The sequence below is a fragment of the Rhyacophila brunnea genome, unplaced genomic scaffold, assembly GCF_057557595.1.
Source record: "Rhyacophila brunnea isolate RB1 unplaced genomic scaffold, BYU_Rbru_1.0 scaffold_6, whole genome shotgun sequence".
NCBI lineage: Eukaryota > Metazoa > Arthropoda > Insecta > Trichoptera > Rhyacophilidae > Rhyacophila > Rhyacophila brunnea.
The window spans coordinates 41733092-41747233 of NW_028233276.1; the positions used below are offsets into that span (position 1 = coordinate 41733092).

At 31.7% G+C, this 14142-nt stretch overlaps 1 protein-coding gene across 2 annotated transcripts in view; it reads left to right on the plus strand.

The window, feature by feature from the left end:
- The window catches only part of LOC147065694 (prostaglandin E2 receptor EP3 subtype), a 107039-nt gene that overhangs the window by 83292 nt on the left and 9605 nt on the right, over window positions 1–14142 (plus strand). The gene's annotated exons all lie outside the window — the stretch shown is intronic.

Here is a 14142-nt window from a genome sequence, read left to right on the forward strand (position 1 = left end):
AAAATTAACAACCAGGGAACCAAAGTATCATGATATTCTGTCTCAACATAAACAATTTCATCCTTCTTATTGATTATAATGAATGTTATTTATAATATAACTTTTATTTATTTTATTATGAATGAATTTTATTTTCCGTTTATTATTTTGTTTATGTACCAAAAAAGGGAAAAAATATATTTTAAGCGTTATTAAAGTATATGCAATTTTTTTCGACGAGGGTACTCAGTGTTACGAAAATTATAGAAGGGGTACACAGTTGTCGAAAGTTTGGGAATGCACAGAAATGTTGAAAAAATACAAAAATAGTAACACGTTTAGGTAGGTAGGTACGTACATTTCATCACCATCATGGGCTAAAATGCTGTATCTTCTTATTTTTAATTGTCCAAGGAAGCAGTATGTGTGACATGCGTGCAATGTACTCCGTTAAGAGTAAAATACAACCACATTGAAGATATTGCGCGGGTGGTGTAAATACATATTTTTTTAATCATTTATCGAGTGGTTACATTTCACGGGGCGTGAATAAATGACTCAAAGAATGTTGTTACCAGTAGTTTTTAGCTACCGCGCTACACCCGCACTATAATGTATCATAATACCTACTTAATTTATCAATGTTCAAGTCAATTCAATTTATTTTTTAACATATTGTGGACGTTACAAATTATAAATTTAAGACGTAACAACATGACATGAAACATTATTATAAAGAAAAAAGTAATAAAAACGATAAAAATGAAAATATAAAAAGAGAACATAATATAAACATACAAAAGCAATGAAAATACATACATATATATAGAAGTTCAAAGAATTACACCAAGTTTGCTCTCCCTTGCTAATTTAAAAAAATAATTAAAAGCCCTTGATAATTTAAAAAATAACGTTCGCCTAAACTCACTCTCGCGCAAGTGGAATATACCAACACTCGAAGCAATTTGATTGAACATTGTAATCGCCCTCCCAATTGGCATTACCAGTGGAAGGTTGGTTTTGCACCTTGGGAGAATAAACAAATGTACCTATATGATATTATGCAATATGGATTGGCACCTACATCGCAGGCGACGAATTTGATCATTAACGTAAACGACTTGTGGTGTAATTGGAAAAAATGGTAAATATATTATTTATAATAACGCTAAAAAAATTATCATTTTTTTTCAGATATATATTTTATATTAATATTGATCGATCAAAAGTAAAGAGAATATAAGTATAATCATTTTAGCATCAACTGAATTTAATTTAAAAAGTAATCTTTGTAATAAATACTAATCTCATTTACATTTACCCAGATTTCTCCAATATCATAAAAATTGAATTCATTATCTTTACCTATGTCTCAGCGTCTTATACACATGTCATCAAAGTATATGACATCAATCATATATTATCCCAGGCATGAAAATATCGTCACTGTTCTGGCAGAAGACACTAATTCGAAAAAATGACATATTGAGTTAGTTATACCAAAATGTTCCTTATTTCAAACTTTACCGTCTGGAAACCTTCTTAATAAATAAACAGTCTTTATTTTAAAGTCATCCTTTTTACGATTACTTAATAAACTCACATGATAGACCATTTCAAAAATTTTAACAACTTCAAAGTCAAATTACTCAAAACTAGTATTCTCCAGTTAGTGTGTTCTGCCAGAACAGAGACGATAATATTATATGCCTCGTGTGAAATTATTATTATTAAATCCCTTCGCATAGAGAATTTCACACCGACTTGTTTTCAAGATATTCTCCGCGGCAGAGAGATTTTCACGAGTGAAAAAACGAGAGATTTCACAAACAAGATTATTTTACTGAAAGTCATTTTCAGGAATCGTTTTTATACTGACTACTATCGCTTTGATTGTAGCGGTTTGAGTCAGGCGACAGTATTTCAAATTGATCTTCATAATAATAACTTGCTTTAAAAAAATCTTCCTCGTCCTCTCATGAACCATTGTACGAGGACGGCCGAATTTAGAGAGTAGTCTAGCTATTACCAAATATCAGTAGCGAATGGTGGAGGTAGGCTGTTAAGATCCGCTATAAATGGTGCACATTAAACTATTTTTAGTCATACGTATTCGTTTTTATTGAATCTAAGGCTACAATAATTTATTTACAGATGGTATTGGTTAGTTTTTTAAAAATCAATTAAACCCTGCCTAAACCAAACCATAATAGTTTTGGTATATTTTGGGCGATTCGACAAAATTGTGCACACCTTTTCATTCATAATTACTTTCATTGAATTAGGAATACATAATAATTACACATATTCTTGATTATTTTCTTTATATTCAATAAACTCTTTATAGATAATAGACAAACCAAAATAGATAAAAAAATATTATTCTATTTCTAAAATATTCAAAGTTATGTATGATTTAATTGCATACTTTTAGATATTTTATAGATAGACGCGTATTTTTTCACTATTATCTATTATGGCTTGGTTTTCGCAGAAAACTATCCAACACCATCTGTAAATTATTGTAGTCTTATTTCAATGAAAACACATACGTATGACTAACAAAGTTTAGTCTGCACCATTTATGGCGGATCTTAACAGCCTACCTCTACCCATCGCCACTACCAAATATTTTGGAAAGACTCCGGCTATTTTCTATTATGATGTTGTCGTTGTTATAATTAAGTTGACGATATTAACATCAGTAAGTTCGCATTTCTGATTTCATTACTCAAGTTATGACTGCCACTTTTAGATATTCATTGTCTTACATTATTTACTAACTCACATGCATAATTAATTTTTCAACTCAATAATAATGCCCACGTGTTTATTATTGAGTCCTTGTCTAATCACCACAACGAAATTTTTATCTAAACCCCCTGAAAATTGAAAAATAAATGTAATATTATAAGTGTGAAGTTCTCTTTAAATGACCTACAATCCAGTCACTTGTAGCTAACCTAATTATTAAACTATAATATGTCCTTTTTTTGATTCATATATATAGAAAATAAAATCGTTTAACATCTTTAGTTAGTATATCTTTTTTAGTATTACAGTAGGTACCTATTTCGACTTACGGTTTTATAATCGCCGCCGTTCATAATATATAATATCAATAATAATATTATGTTGATTTCACCGAAACAATTGTCTCCATAAAGTCTGCTATGATTGGGCCTTGGCTAGAATGCACGTTGTAGACTTCATGCGAATTACAATATTTCTCTAAAATCTGAAGCTTTCCCTAATTGACATCTAACAATATTGTTTGATTTTGACAGGTAGTCAAATTAAAAAAAAAGAATAAATTTTCATCACATAAAAAATATTAAAATCACTCTTTGGTATTATTTCTAAAACTTTGAAATTTATCAAAATATGTCATACAGTTGTCACGACGACACGTATTGTTCTTATTAATGTGAAACTTTCTCGACAGCTTGCAACTAACTTTGTTGAAGAGAAAAATCAATATTTTCTTTTTACGTGACTGGAATTTTCAGTTGAATAAATAGATTTAAAAAACCATGTAAGTAAGCAAATAACAAATAAATGCTAAAAATTTGAATAGGTGCAGAAAATATTCGAAGAAATATTATTTAGCAAGATAATAATATTATTAAAACTATATTTCCTTCATTCCAAGACTGAGCATAATAATTATGAGGTATTTAGAGTTAGCAACGGATTATGTATCTATATATTATAATAATATTATAATAACTAGAAACAAATTCAAGGCTATCCTATACATAGGTTGCCGTTTATATTTCGGGAATTGGCAACAATGGTGTTGCTAGGTGCAATTTGACTTCTGTATTTTGAAGTTTGACATTTTTTACGGCAAAAGTACTTAGAACGTTTTTACAAACAGACGCTTGAAAAATTTATCTCGGCCAAAAATGGAATTAACTCGTGAAAATTTTCGTGCGATTATTTTTCACAACTTTCGATGTGGATTATCGTGGGAACAGTGCATTACTGAACTTAGTACTTTATATGGTGATAGAGCACCATTAAAAACTACGGTATATCGCTGGTTCAGCGAATTTTATCGTGGTCGTCGTTTGCTCACAGACGAGCCGCGTGAAGGTCGTCCAAAATCGGTTGTTTCTCCAGAAAACATCGATACTGTGCGTGAACTGACAATGCAAGATCGTCATGTGACATACTGTAAGATTGAGGCATCTCTGGGCATTAGTAACACCAGCGTGTATACGATCTTGCATGAACATTTAGACGTGAAGAAGCTATGTTCGCGATTGATCCCGCATAATTTTACAATCGCACAAAAAAGGCTCGTGTCGATTAATGCAATGAAATACTCAAAAAAATACGATCGAGGTGCTTCAAAAAACGTTTATTAGATTATTACAGGTGACAAATCTTGGATCTAAACGTATAAACTCGAAAGTAAACAGTAGTCGACCGTATGGGTCTTCCAAAATGAGCTTAAACCAACAAAAGTTGCTCGCGCTCAAGCACTTCGAAGCAAATGGTCGCCTGTTTTTTTCGGAAAAACGGACCATGTCGCAACTGTGCCTTTAGAAAATCGTAGAACGGTCAATTTTGAATGGTACAGATCCATTTTTTTGCCAGAAGTTTTTGGTGAAATAAGGAAAAGCAACCATCGGCATCAAATCATCCTTCATCAAGACAATGCGAACTCTCACACATCGGCTCAAACAAGCGCCTATTTGAGCACTCAAAACATCAAATTGATGGGTTATCTGCCATACAGCTCCGACTTGGCACCAAATGATTTCTTTTTATTCCCGACAGCCAAAGATAAATTGCATGGTCAACGATTTTCTACACCAGAAGAGGCGGTTGATGCATTCAAAAACCATGTTTTGGAGTTACCTTCTGCAACGTGGCAAAAATGCTTTTCAGATTGGTTCAAACGTATGGAAAAGTGTATAAATTATCGTGGAGAATATTTTGAAAAACAATAAAACTGTTTTCATTGATAAAAAAATCGTTTTTGTTTGTTGTTCCCGAAATATATACGGCTACCCTCGTATATAGGACATGTACATAAAACATAACGAAATTAGCATTATATGTACCTGATTTTAGAGGACATGTGAAACATTCAAATTGCAATTATTCCATAACATGATTTCGAGACTTACCAACTTTTGGCAACCCCACAAATTACATACATCCACAGTATAGTTGTATTGTACCAGAGCTCCGGAATCATGAGATCTGCAATCTACATACTTAATTATTTGGAAACCGGAACCTTCATTTAATAATTTGAATAATCCCGAATCGTAACCTGCACCCCGTAAAGTTTTTAGGATTCAGCAGTTTCACGTGTTCTTAAAATGTTGGTTAAAATATAGCATCTTTCATCGTAAATCATTCGAATAAAATATTCAGTACTTATGTAAGTTTTCAGAAAACGTCAAATTTAACATAAAGTTTAATGCATTTTTCTGTGGGTTTAGTTACGTATTTATTGTAAAATTACATGCATATTAAACTATTGCGCTTGTTAATAATTTCTGTATATTTTTATGACGTCTAAATTTTATTATCCACACATGAAAAAATTGTGATTGATACAAATTTTCTGTTGATAAAATATAGCAAAGATTACATTTTTTAAATTCAAATCATTTCCGTAAATTTAAAAGACCATTCGAATGTTTTTGGCGCGAATCCAATGAAGTAGAATCAGATTTTATACCGGAACCATGGTCCGGCATTGTATTTCGTTAGAACAGAGACTAGAATCAAACATGTATAGATATGTAATCTGATTTGATCTGATATATGATACATACTAGTATTCCACTTGGGATAGTGATAAGCTCTCTGTCGGTACTATCGGTAGTGCTAATTTGTCTCATTTCAAAATAGTCAAGGATAGCACAGGTTCCAAGAGTATCGTGCGTAATATGTATTATTATAAATATATAGGCACAGTATAACAGATACTCCGACCACAATACCAAAGCTAGAATCGATATAAATAAAAAGGATTTCATGTTTGACACATTCATATTTTCTATAAAAATTGATCTTTTTTAATTTAAAAAAATAGATTAATTCTATGAAATACTATAAACTCGTCATATAGGTAGTATTTAAGGGCGGACGTGCTCAGCGTAGGTCAAAATGGAGCTTTTATTGTATTTTCAAAGCATGATCCTGTACATTCCTTAAACGTTGTAGATAATCTATTTATATAATTTTGAAGCCTTATTATCCTTTATACCGTTTAAAAAAAATCGGTTAGGTACATGTTCAAACACGCGCGTTAACATGATCTTAGTCCCCACTTCAGTCTTATTTTGTCAATTAATGGCTACGGCCGTATGTTGTAGCTTAACCACTGGGGAATGCCAAAAGAAATGGCGTATTTCAAAAAAACACTACCTTATTCTTAGGTCAATAATTATTATAAAGCAATTATTATCCATAGGATGTTTATCACACTTGAATGGTCAAAGACATAGCTTATAATTAGTATCTTTAGAATTATCTTCAAATGTGTTAATTTTGCCCATTTTTTGAATTATAAAATGCCTAATTCTTGTCAAATTTGGGATCACAGAGATTATCAATATAATTTTTTATCGTAAATATTTCACTATAATAATGTCGATATAAATTATACTAATCGTTTTATAAATGCGTTTAAAAATTAAAAAAATGTAAAAAATCTTAATACCACTGCACATGCATGTACTGAAATATGACTATATTCTAAAACATTAGAGCGAGAGGTTTAAAAGAATACTATTTTATGTAACAAAAATACCTTATGCAGTCATCAAATGTTTAAAATCACTGTAAAAGATAATAATGCTTCAAAATTATATAAATAGATTATCTACAACGTTTAAGGAGTGTCCAGGATCATGGTTTGAAAATACAATAAAAACTCAATTTTGACCTACGACGAGCATGCCCCCCCTTAATATAATTTATTAAACTAGGTTTAAATGATAAAATAAGCATAAATAAATAATATTATATGCCAAATAATACGATGAATTCATTCAACAGTTTTTTATTGTAAATCAGCTAATAAATTTAAAAAAAAAATAGATTATCTACAACGTTTAAGGAGTGTCCAGGATCATGGTTTGAAAATACAATAAAAACTCAATTTTGACCTACGACGAGCATGTCCCCCCTTAATATAATTTATTAAACTAGGTTTAAATGATAAAATAAGCATAAATAAATAATATTATATGCCAAATAATACGATGAATTCATTCAACAGTTTTTTATTGTAAATCAGCTAATAAATTTTAAAAAAAAACTTCTTAATGTTTATATTGATTATTTAAAATAAAAATTGTCCTTAAAATTTTTCGTGCATCTTTAACGCTATGTTATTTCAATTCTGACTTTTTTCTCGTGTATGTTGATATGTCCCTTTTACCGAACAAAAACTTTTTAACAGTGTACCTACATCTAGATTTTTTGCGGAGAGAGAGCATTGGCCCATGTTATAATTCTGATATACATAATTGTCATTCATACTGAGTTAAAAAAAACAGTCCTAGTCACAGAGTTTAAATCCACGACCCACCGTTCAACAACTGGCTATGCTAATCTCTACTCGGCGATAGTAAAGGTTTACCTTATTTTAATATTACATTTACCCATTTTTAAAAGTGATCAAAGTTCAAAGTTCAATACCTTTTTCGACATCTGACGTATTTTATAAATAATTTCCTGTGCGGAAACTCTTATCCCATAGATTATTAATGGCTTCATTGATCTTCTTCTTAAAAAAATAATTTATATTAAATATAGGTACATATTATTATATATATATATATAGAATCTGAAGACTTTAAAGAAAACCTTTTTCACATAAACAGAACGTAAATATATTATTTAAATGAAGCTGGAAAAGGGTAACTAAGGCTCATTATTAATTTATATACGAGTCATTTATCATTGAAGATTCATTTAAAGCAAACATTACACTTTTATTTTTTATATCTATATGCCAATGTTGCACTGTAATAAATATGCCTTACAATGTAAACTAACTTATTTCCCCAATAAACCATCAATATTTAGTATATTTAGATGAACACTCGCAGGTATATCATTTACTTTATAGCTGAAATTAAAATAAATCCGCCTTTTGTCCGAGTGTACACTACTAAAAACGCGATAGAATCACCAGCTTGTGTTGTAATTGAAAAATGTTATAATAAGCATGGCTCCCACAAGGGAGGGGCAGACAGGGCTGTAGCCTGGGGCCCCGGGTCCTAGGTGGGGTCCGGCGTTGCGAGTTGTTCAGTTAAGTGAGATAAACACACACCACAAATCTAATTTAATAGTTAAAAAATATATAATTTAAAAAATTAAAATTAAAATCGATTTCACTTAAATATTATTACAATTGTAAAGTATTTGGCTGTGCTATAGGATTTGATATGATGTGATTATTGATATAATTAAATGATAGTTCAGGTGTTAAATTTTGTGTGTGTTTCCTGATTAATAAATATGGTGAAGGGTCGCATATTACTACCATAAAAAGGGGTCACGATCAGAGCTTTATAATTTAATCCAGAGTACCGACAACGCAATAATTTAAGTGGATTTAGTATAAAATACGAATAGCTAAAATACACGGAATGTCCTTAATTTTTCCTTGCAGGACCCTGGAGTTCCACGGAATACAATTTAGGGAACATTACTGTAGAACATCACACTGCCCTTAACCTTAGCGATAGTTAGGTGGGGGGCGGCAAACATCATACTACTACGCATATGTCTACTATGCATATGGCTCTATATCTTTATACGTAGTTTGTATAATAATAATAATATTATTATGATTATTTGAAAATATACAATTTTATTATTTACAAAACAGTTACGTCAATAAAATGGAATCAATCATCTGCGAATAAATAAACAATGCAAATTGATTGTCCCTCGTTCAGATAACTTCAATGTCTATGATTTTTGAAAAATATGTCAGTGACATTTTCATCTCGCGTTCTCCCACCGTAACATGAAACGATTCGAGATAATAAAAAGCAACCCTAAAACTTTGATTGGCTATAAGCTATATCATATTATATTATCTTCCCTATCATCATCATCATCAGCCTGAATCTATCCACTGCTGGATGAAGGCCTCTCCAAGCTGATTCCGCTTCTATCGGTCCTGTGCGTTGCGTAGACACGTACTTACGCAGAACTTTATCATTTCATCGATCCAGCTGCCTCTAGGTCTACCTTGTGGACGTTTTATACCTCTTGGATACCACTGGATGACTAGATTTGTCCAACGATTGTCCCTTCTTCAAGATATGTGTCCAGCCCACGTCCATTTGAGGCTTATAACGGACATAGCAAACCCTTGTCTCATTCATTATCCACTCACTCATCTTTGTGTCCTTTCGCGTTATGCCCAGCATGCACCTATCCATACCAAGTTGTGCTACTCTAAGTTTCTGGATCTCTCTTTTACTTAGGTCCCATGTTTCACACGTATATGTGATTACGGGAAGCACACACGGGTTGAACACTTTTGAAGACATTATTCAGGCGGCCCTATATATAAAACCATTCATCATTTGATCGCCATCTATGTATTTTAAATACTTTGAAGTATCTATATGACTGACTCTCATTTATAAACGCATCTCGGTTCAGTTTTCGTCTGGGCCAACAAATCAATAATTAAACTTTACATAACAACCTCAACTTTTTATTCGATTTAAACAAAGCTCTATGAAATGGAATACGTATTTACACAGCATGTATCCGAGATAAGTACAAAATCTTCTATCTAAGTGAATCGCGCTTAAGAGAACGGGTAATCTCTGGATCGTCCCCAAGCTGTGATCGTTGGAGGACAACCACAGTGATCAATATAATCCCCATCTTCCAGGGATGGCTTTACGCAATCAATTCCGCCACAAATCTAATGTTAATCTAGCTGCGGGTGAACAGATTTCAACAAAGCCATTATTTAGGATTTATAAATTTGTCACATATGAGTACCTTCTGAATATTTATTATATGTTAGTTATATAATTTCGTGGACCTCGTAGGTAAATAATAGTAATAAGGTAAATAAATAAATAAAAAGAAATTTTATATACAACGTTTTTAAATTTTCTGTTGAATCATAAACTTGACTTGACTAGCTTAAACGATCAAAAAAATTTGTACTTGATAGGAATACTGAATAATGAAATGTCATTTCATATTGATTTCCATAGTAACGCATGTATATATTATTTAATAATTTAGTTGCTAGGACTCCCTAGCAACCAATAATGGTATCGAAATAACTTTTCATACAAAACAGAATTAACTAAAAATTAATTCAATTCTACTTAAAGATGACTAAAAGTATTAAAAAAATGCATTGACATCGTGTTCTGATATATTCTAAAAGTTTCGAATGTCTAGCTAGTCGGGAAGTTAGTTAAAAATCGATTGCAAGATTTGTACCGGACAAATAAGAATACGACCTAATAAAAACATTGTAATAAAATAATAAAATAGTCGCCTTCGTCATGCGACCGAATGACTATGCGATCTTGATAATTCTGTGGTTCTTATGCGTTTTTACGAAATTAAGATTTTAATGTCAATGTGTGTAAAGAATAATTGTATTCTTTTTTTGTGATCATAGATTTTGTCGTGTCCTGAAATATATACGTATGCAGTTCGCCGTATCACACTTCACTGTGAAATTTTGTATCGGAAATATGGTCGTATATTAACGCTTTCGCTGCTGAAGAGATAATGAGATTTAATTGCCCCCTTTAAAATGCACGTTAATTACATCGATCGGCCGCCTGGTCATTACGCGCCGTGCGCGTCTTCCGCGTCCAAAGTATTAAAGACCGTCCAACCTATTTGGGTCAGTACTGAGATAAAACCATGTTTAAATAAAACACGGTTCTTGTCGGTTTACAGGAAGCCAGCAGAAACAAAATTTTAAAAATAGCCGATATATTGGATATACCTACTGGAGGTTTTTATTCTTGAATTCGTGAATTTTGCCAAAATCGACTATGAAAATTGGCGCGGTTCCCGCCTGGCTTCCTGTAAACCGATTTTTACCTAAAACACTTACAATATACGTAATAAAAACTACCTAAATACAAGGGAAATACAGTAGAAAATAGGTATGTAATTAAATTATAAATACAGAACAGCGCGTAATTTTTTCTTACATGTAAATTGTACGTACAATATTTCACCGTAGTACAGTTCGCCTTTAGCTTTCTTATCGGAAAGAGGTGACCATATACTATAACTTTGTCACATGTAAGCAAAATAAATGAATATTTTAATTTATAGAAATAGCTTGTATTGAGAAAATCATTTAAGTAATTATTCAAAAAATTGACTATACTTAACAGAATATTATCAAAAACTTAATTATAAGTACAAAAATAATATAAAAGAAATAAAAAAAGATACACCAATAATTATTATTAACTTCTAAGCAAGAGTATTTTAAAAACTGTGATTTATTTCAAAATCTTATTTGAGATTTATCTCAACTACTGCAACCTGCAACTAAACTGACTTACCCCTAAACCACAGAAATGTGCTGGTGTGTATTATTAATTATCGGCATGCAGCATTAACAGAATATAGGCCCCAGGATCAGGATTTTCATTATACATACAGTCATGTCTACACAATTTTCCCCAACCCAACAGAAACGTATGTCATACATACCTACAAATAAATATAGATTTTTTGCACAGAATGGGACCCACAACTATTGCATTCCGAGCGATATGGTGTAGCAATACATTTACAAGCAAGGTTGAAATTTCCATCCGTATGCAATTATTTATATAATAAATGATTTTAATTCATGAAAAATTTTATCATTTATGATTTTCATATGACTTTGAGGCAATTGATATATACAAAAGTAAATTATTTAAAATAGAATATACATAATTTTGAATTATTTGTTGAATAGGAAAAATTGTTTATTAAAATAGAATACTCTGACAGCTTTACGTGGATACGAATTTTGTTTTCTGCGAAATGCTAAATATTTTTCTTTTTCTCATTTTGGTGCCATCTGCTATGGTTGACGACTAAATCCTCCTGAGCCAATCACCATCACCTTGGACATTACGCCACTTGTGGAGGTGGCGTGGCCTAGAGAATCTCCTTCTGCCTACGCCTCTGCTGCCCACTACATTTCCCTGAACCGTGAGCTCTGGCGTTAATCATATCCACTACTTATTCGATGATAGCTAAAATTTCTAGCTCATCTAAAAACCTCCTGTGATCAGCCAAGGAAATCTTCATCGTACGCCGATACGGGAATATCTTAAAAACATCCAGTCTTTTGATTGTCCATTTCTTCAACATCCAGGATTCCATTCCGTAGACTGTAGAAAAGATGTTTCATTTAGTGAAAAGTGCTTCTTGTCATCTCAATTCTTATCTTGATCTCATCTCATAGTCTGGGCTTCAATCTCCTCATAGATAGACATGCAATACATGAAACCTAAAGGTACCGAACAACGAAACAAAGGTCGCTCAAAACGATTCCTATGAAATGTTACAAAACTGTCATTAATTACAATTTAAATTCAATTTCCATAAAGCATCCGGTTCGGTGGTATCTTTTAAAAATACATCATTCTCAGCATTCTGAAATAAGTTTATATTGAACAGATATTTTACACTCAAAATTTTCTTAAAAATTTTCCAATTTCCCGTGATAAGTCTGATTGAAAATATTACGCAGTACACACCATTCAACACGAAATATCATTTTCCTGACGTGATATCTTCGTACTATATTTACACATTCATGGGTAGGTATATTAGATTAGTATCACTTAATATTATTATCGCTTGCTATATATACAATATACATAGTGCCTATATGGCAGGCAAAAAAACATATTTTCTAAACCATACCTACAGAATTTCATATCACGTTCGCAATTTATTACATTTTTATTTTTAAACATCGATGTAAAAAAATGAGCATCTATAAAATACTAAGTAGATATGCTATTGTTAGCTTACAGTCAATTCTGATAGTGTTGATCCTTTTGTGTGATTTTCCTTCAAATCTAGCTTATTTGCATATTATTGTTTGATTTCTATGAAATAGCAAAGATTGACATTTGGATCAAAGTTACCCTTATACTTATAAACAAAATTGCCTGGATGCCTACTAACTTTATTCAACATACTTATTTGAATCTAAAACATAATGGACGATTAAGAACTTTATTTGAAAAGTGAAGCACAAAAGCAATAGAGAGATACGTACATATTATTTACGTTGATTAATTCACATTTTTTATCTGCATCAAGTGATCTGAGTTACCTCATCTCCACCCATCATGTATTTGTGCACGGCCGCCTTCCATGACATTATAATCATGTCAGAATGAAAAGATTATAGTGCCACACTTCCTTGTCCCGAAACGAAGCTGCATGGGAATGCTGTAACAACCATGCACCTTTGTCTTTAGTAACAAAAAGTGTCCTCTGTACCCGTGTACTGAAACTCTGCCGATTATTGGTGAAAAGACGTTGTATTAAAATAAAACACAATATAATAATAATATACTTATTCCACATAATTTAATAAAGATCAGGGCCGGTTTCGTCTGTATAGAAAGACATTCTCAACTTTATTGATACCTGACAAATAACATTCTTACGGCAATTTATATTAACAATAGAAAAGCACACTGGTGCGAATCCAGCGGTTACAAACTCAAGTCCCGTCGATGTCGTATTTTTTTTTTTAATATTTTTTCTAGTAGGCGTATACATGAGATGTTTTCAAAGTATGTATGTTAAAGATAAATATTATATTTTATTGAAGTTTAATAAACCATTTTTTATTCAACTAATAAGACACAAGATTTGAGAATGTGACATTCTATACGTCACTGTACAGGCCAATTGCCGTAACCCTCACTATTCACCAGAGTGATATTTTGATGGTAATGGACTTTTGCATACTCTTAGACGAACTGGCCAAGTATCATAAATCCCAAAAAACTATTTCATATCAAAATAATTCAAAACTATTTTTAAGCCATTTGTAACTTGACAAAAAATTTCTAGCCAAATGCTGTAACCCTCTCTAAACGTAAGCCACAGGGTACGTACAGAATAAGCCACTCAATCTGTAAT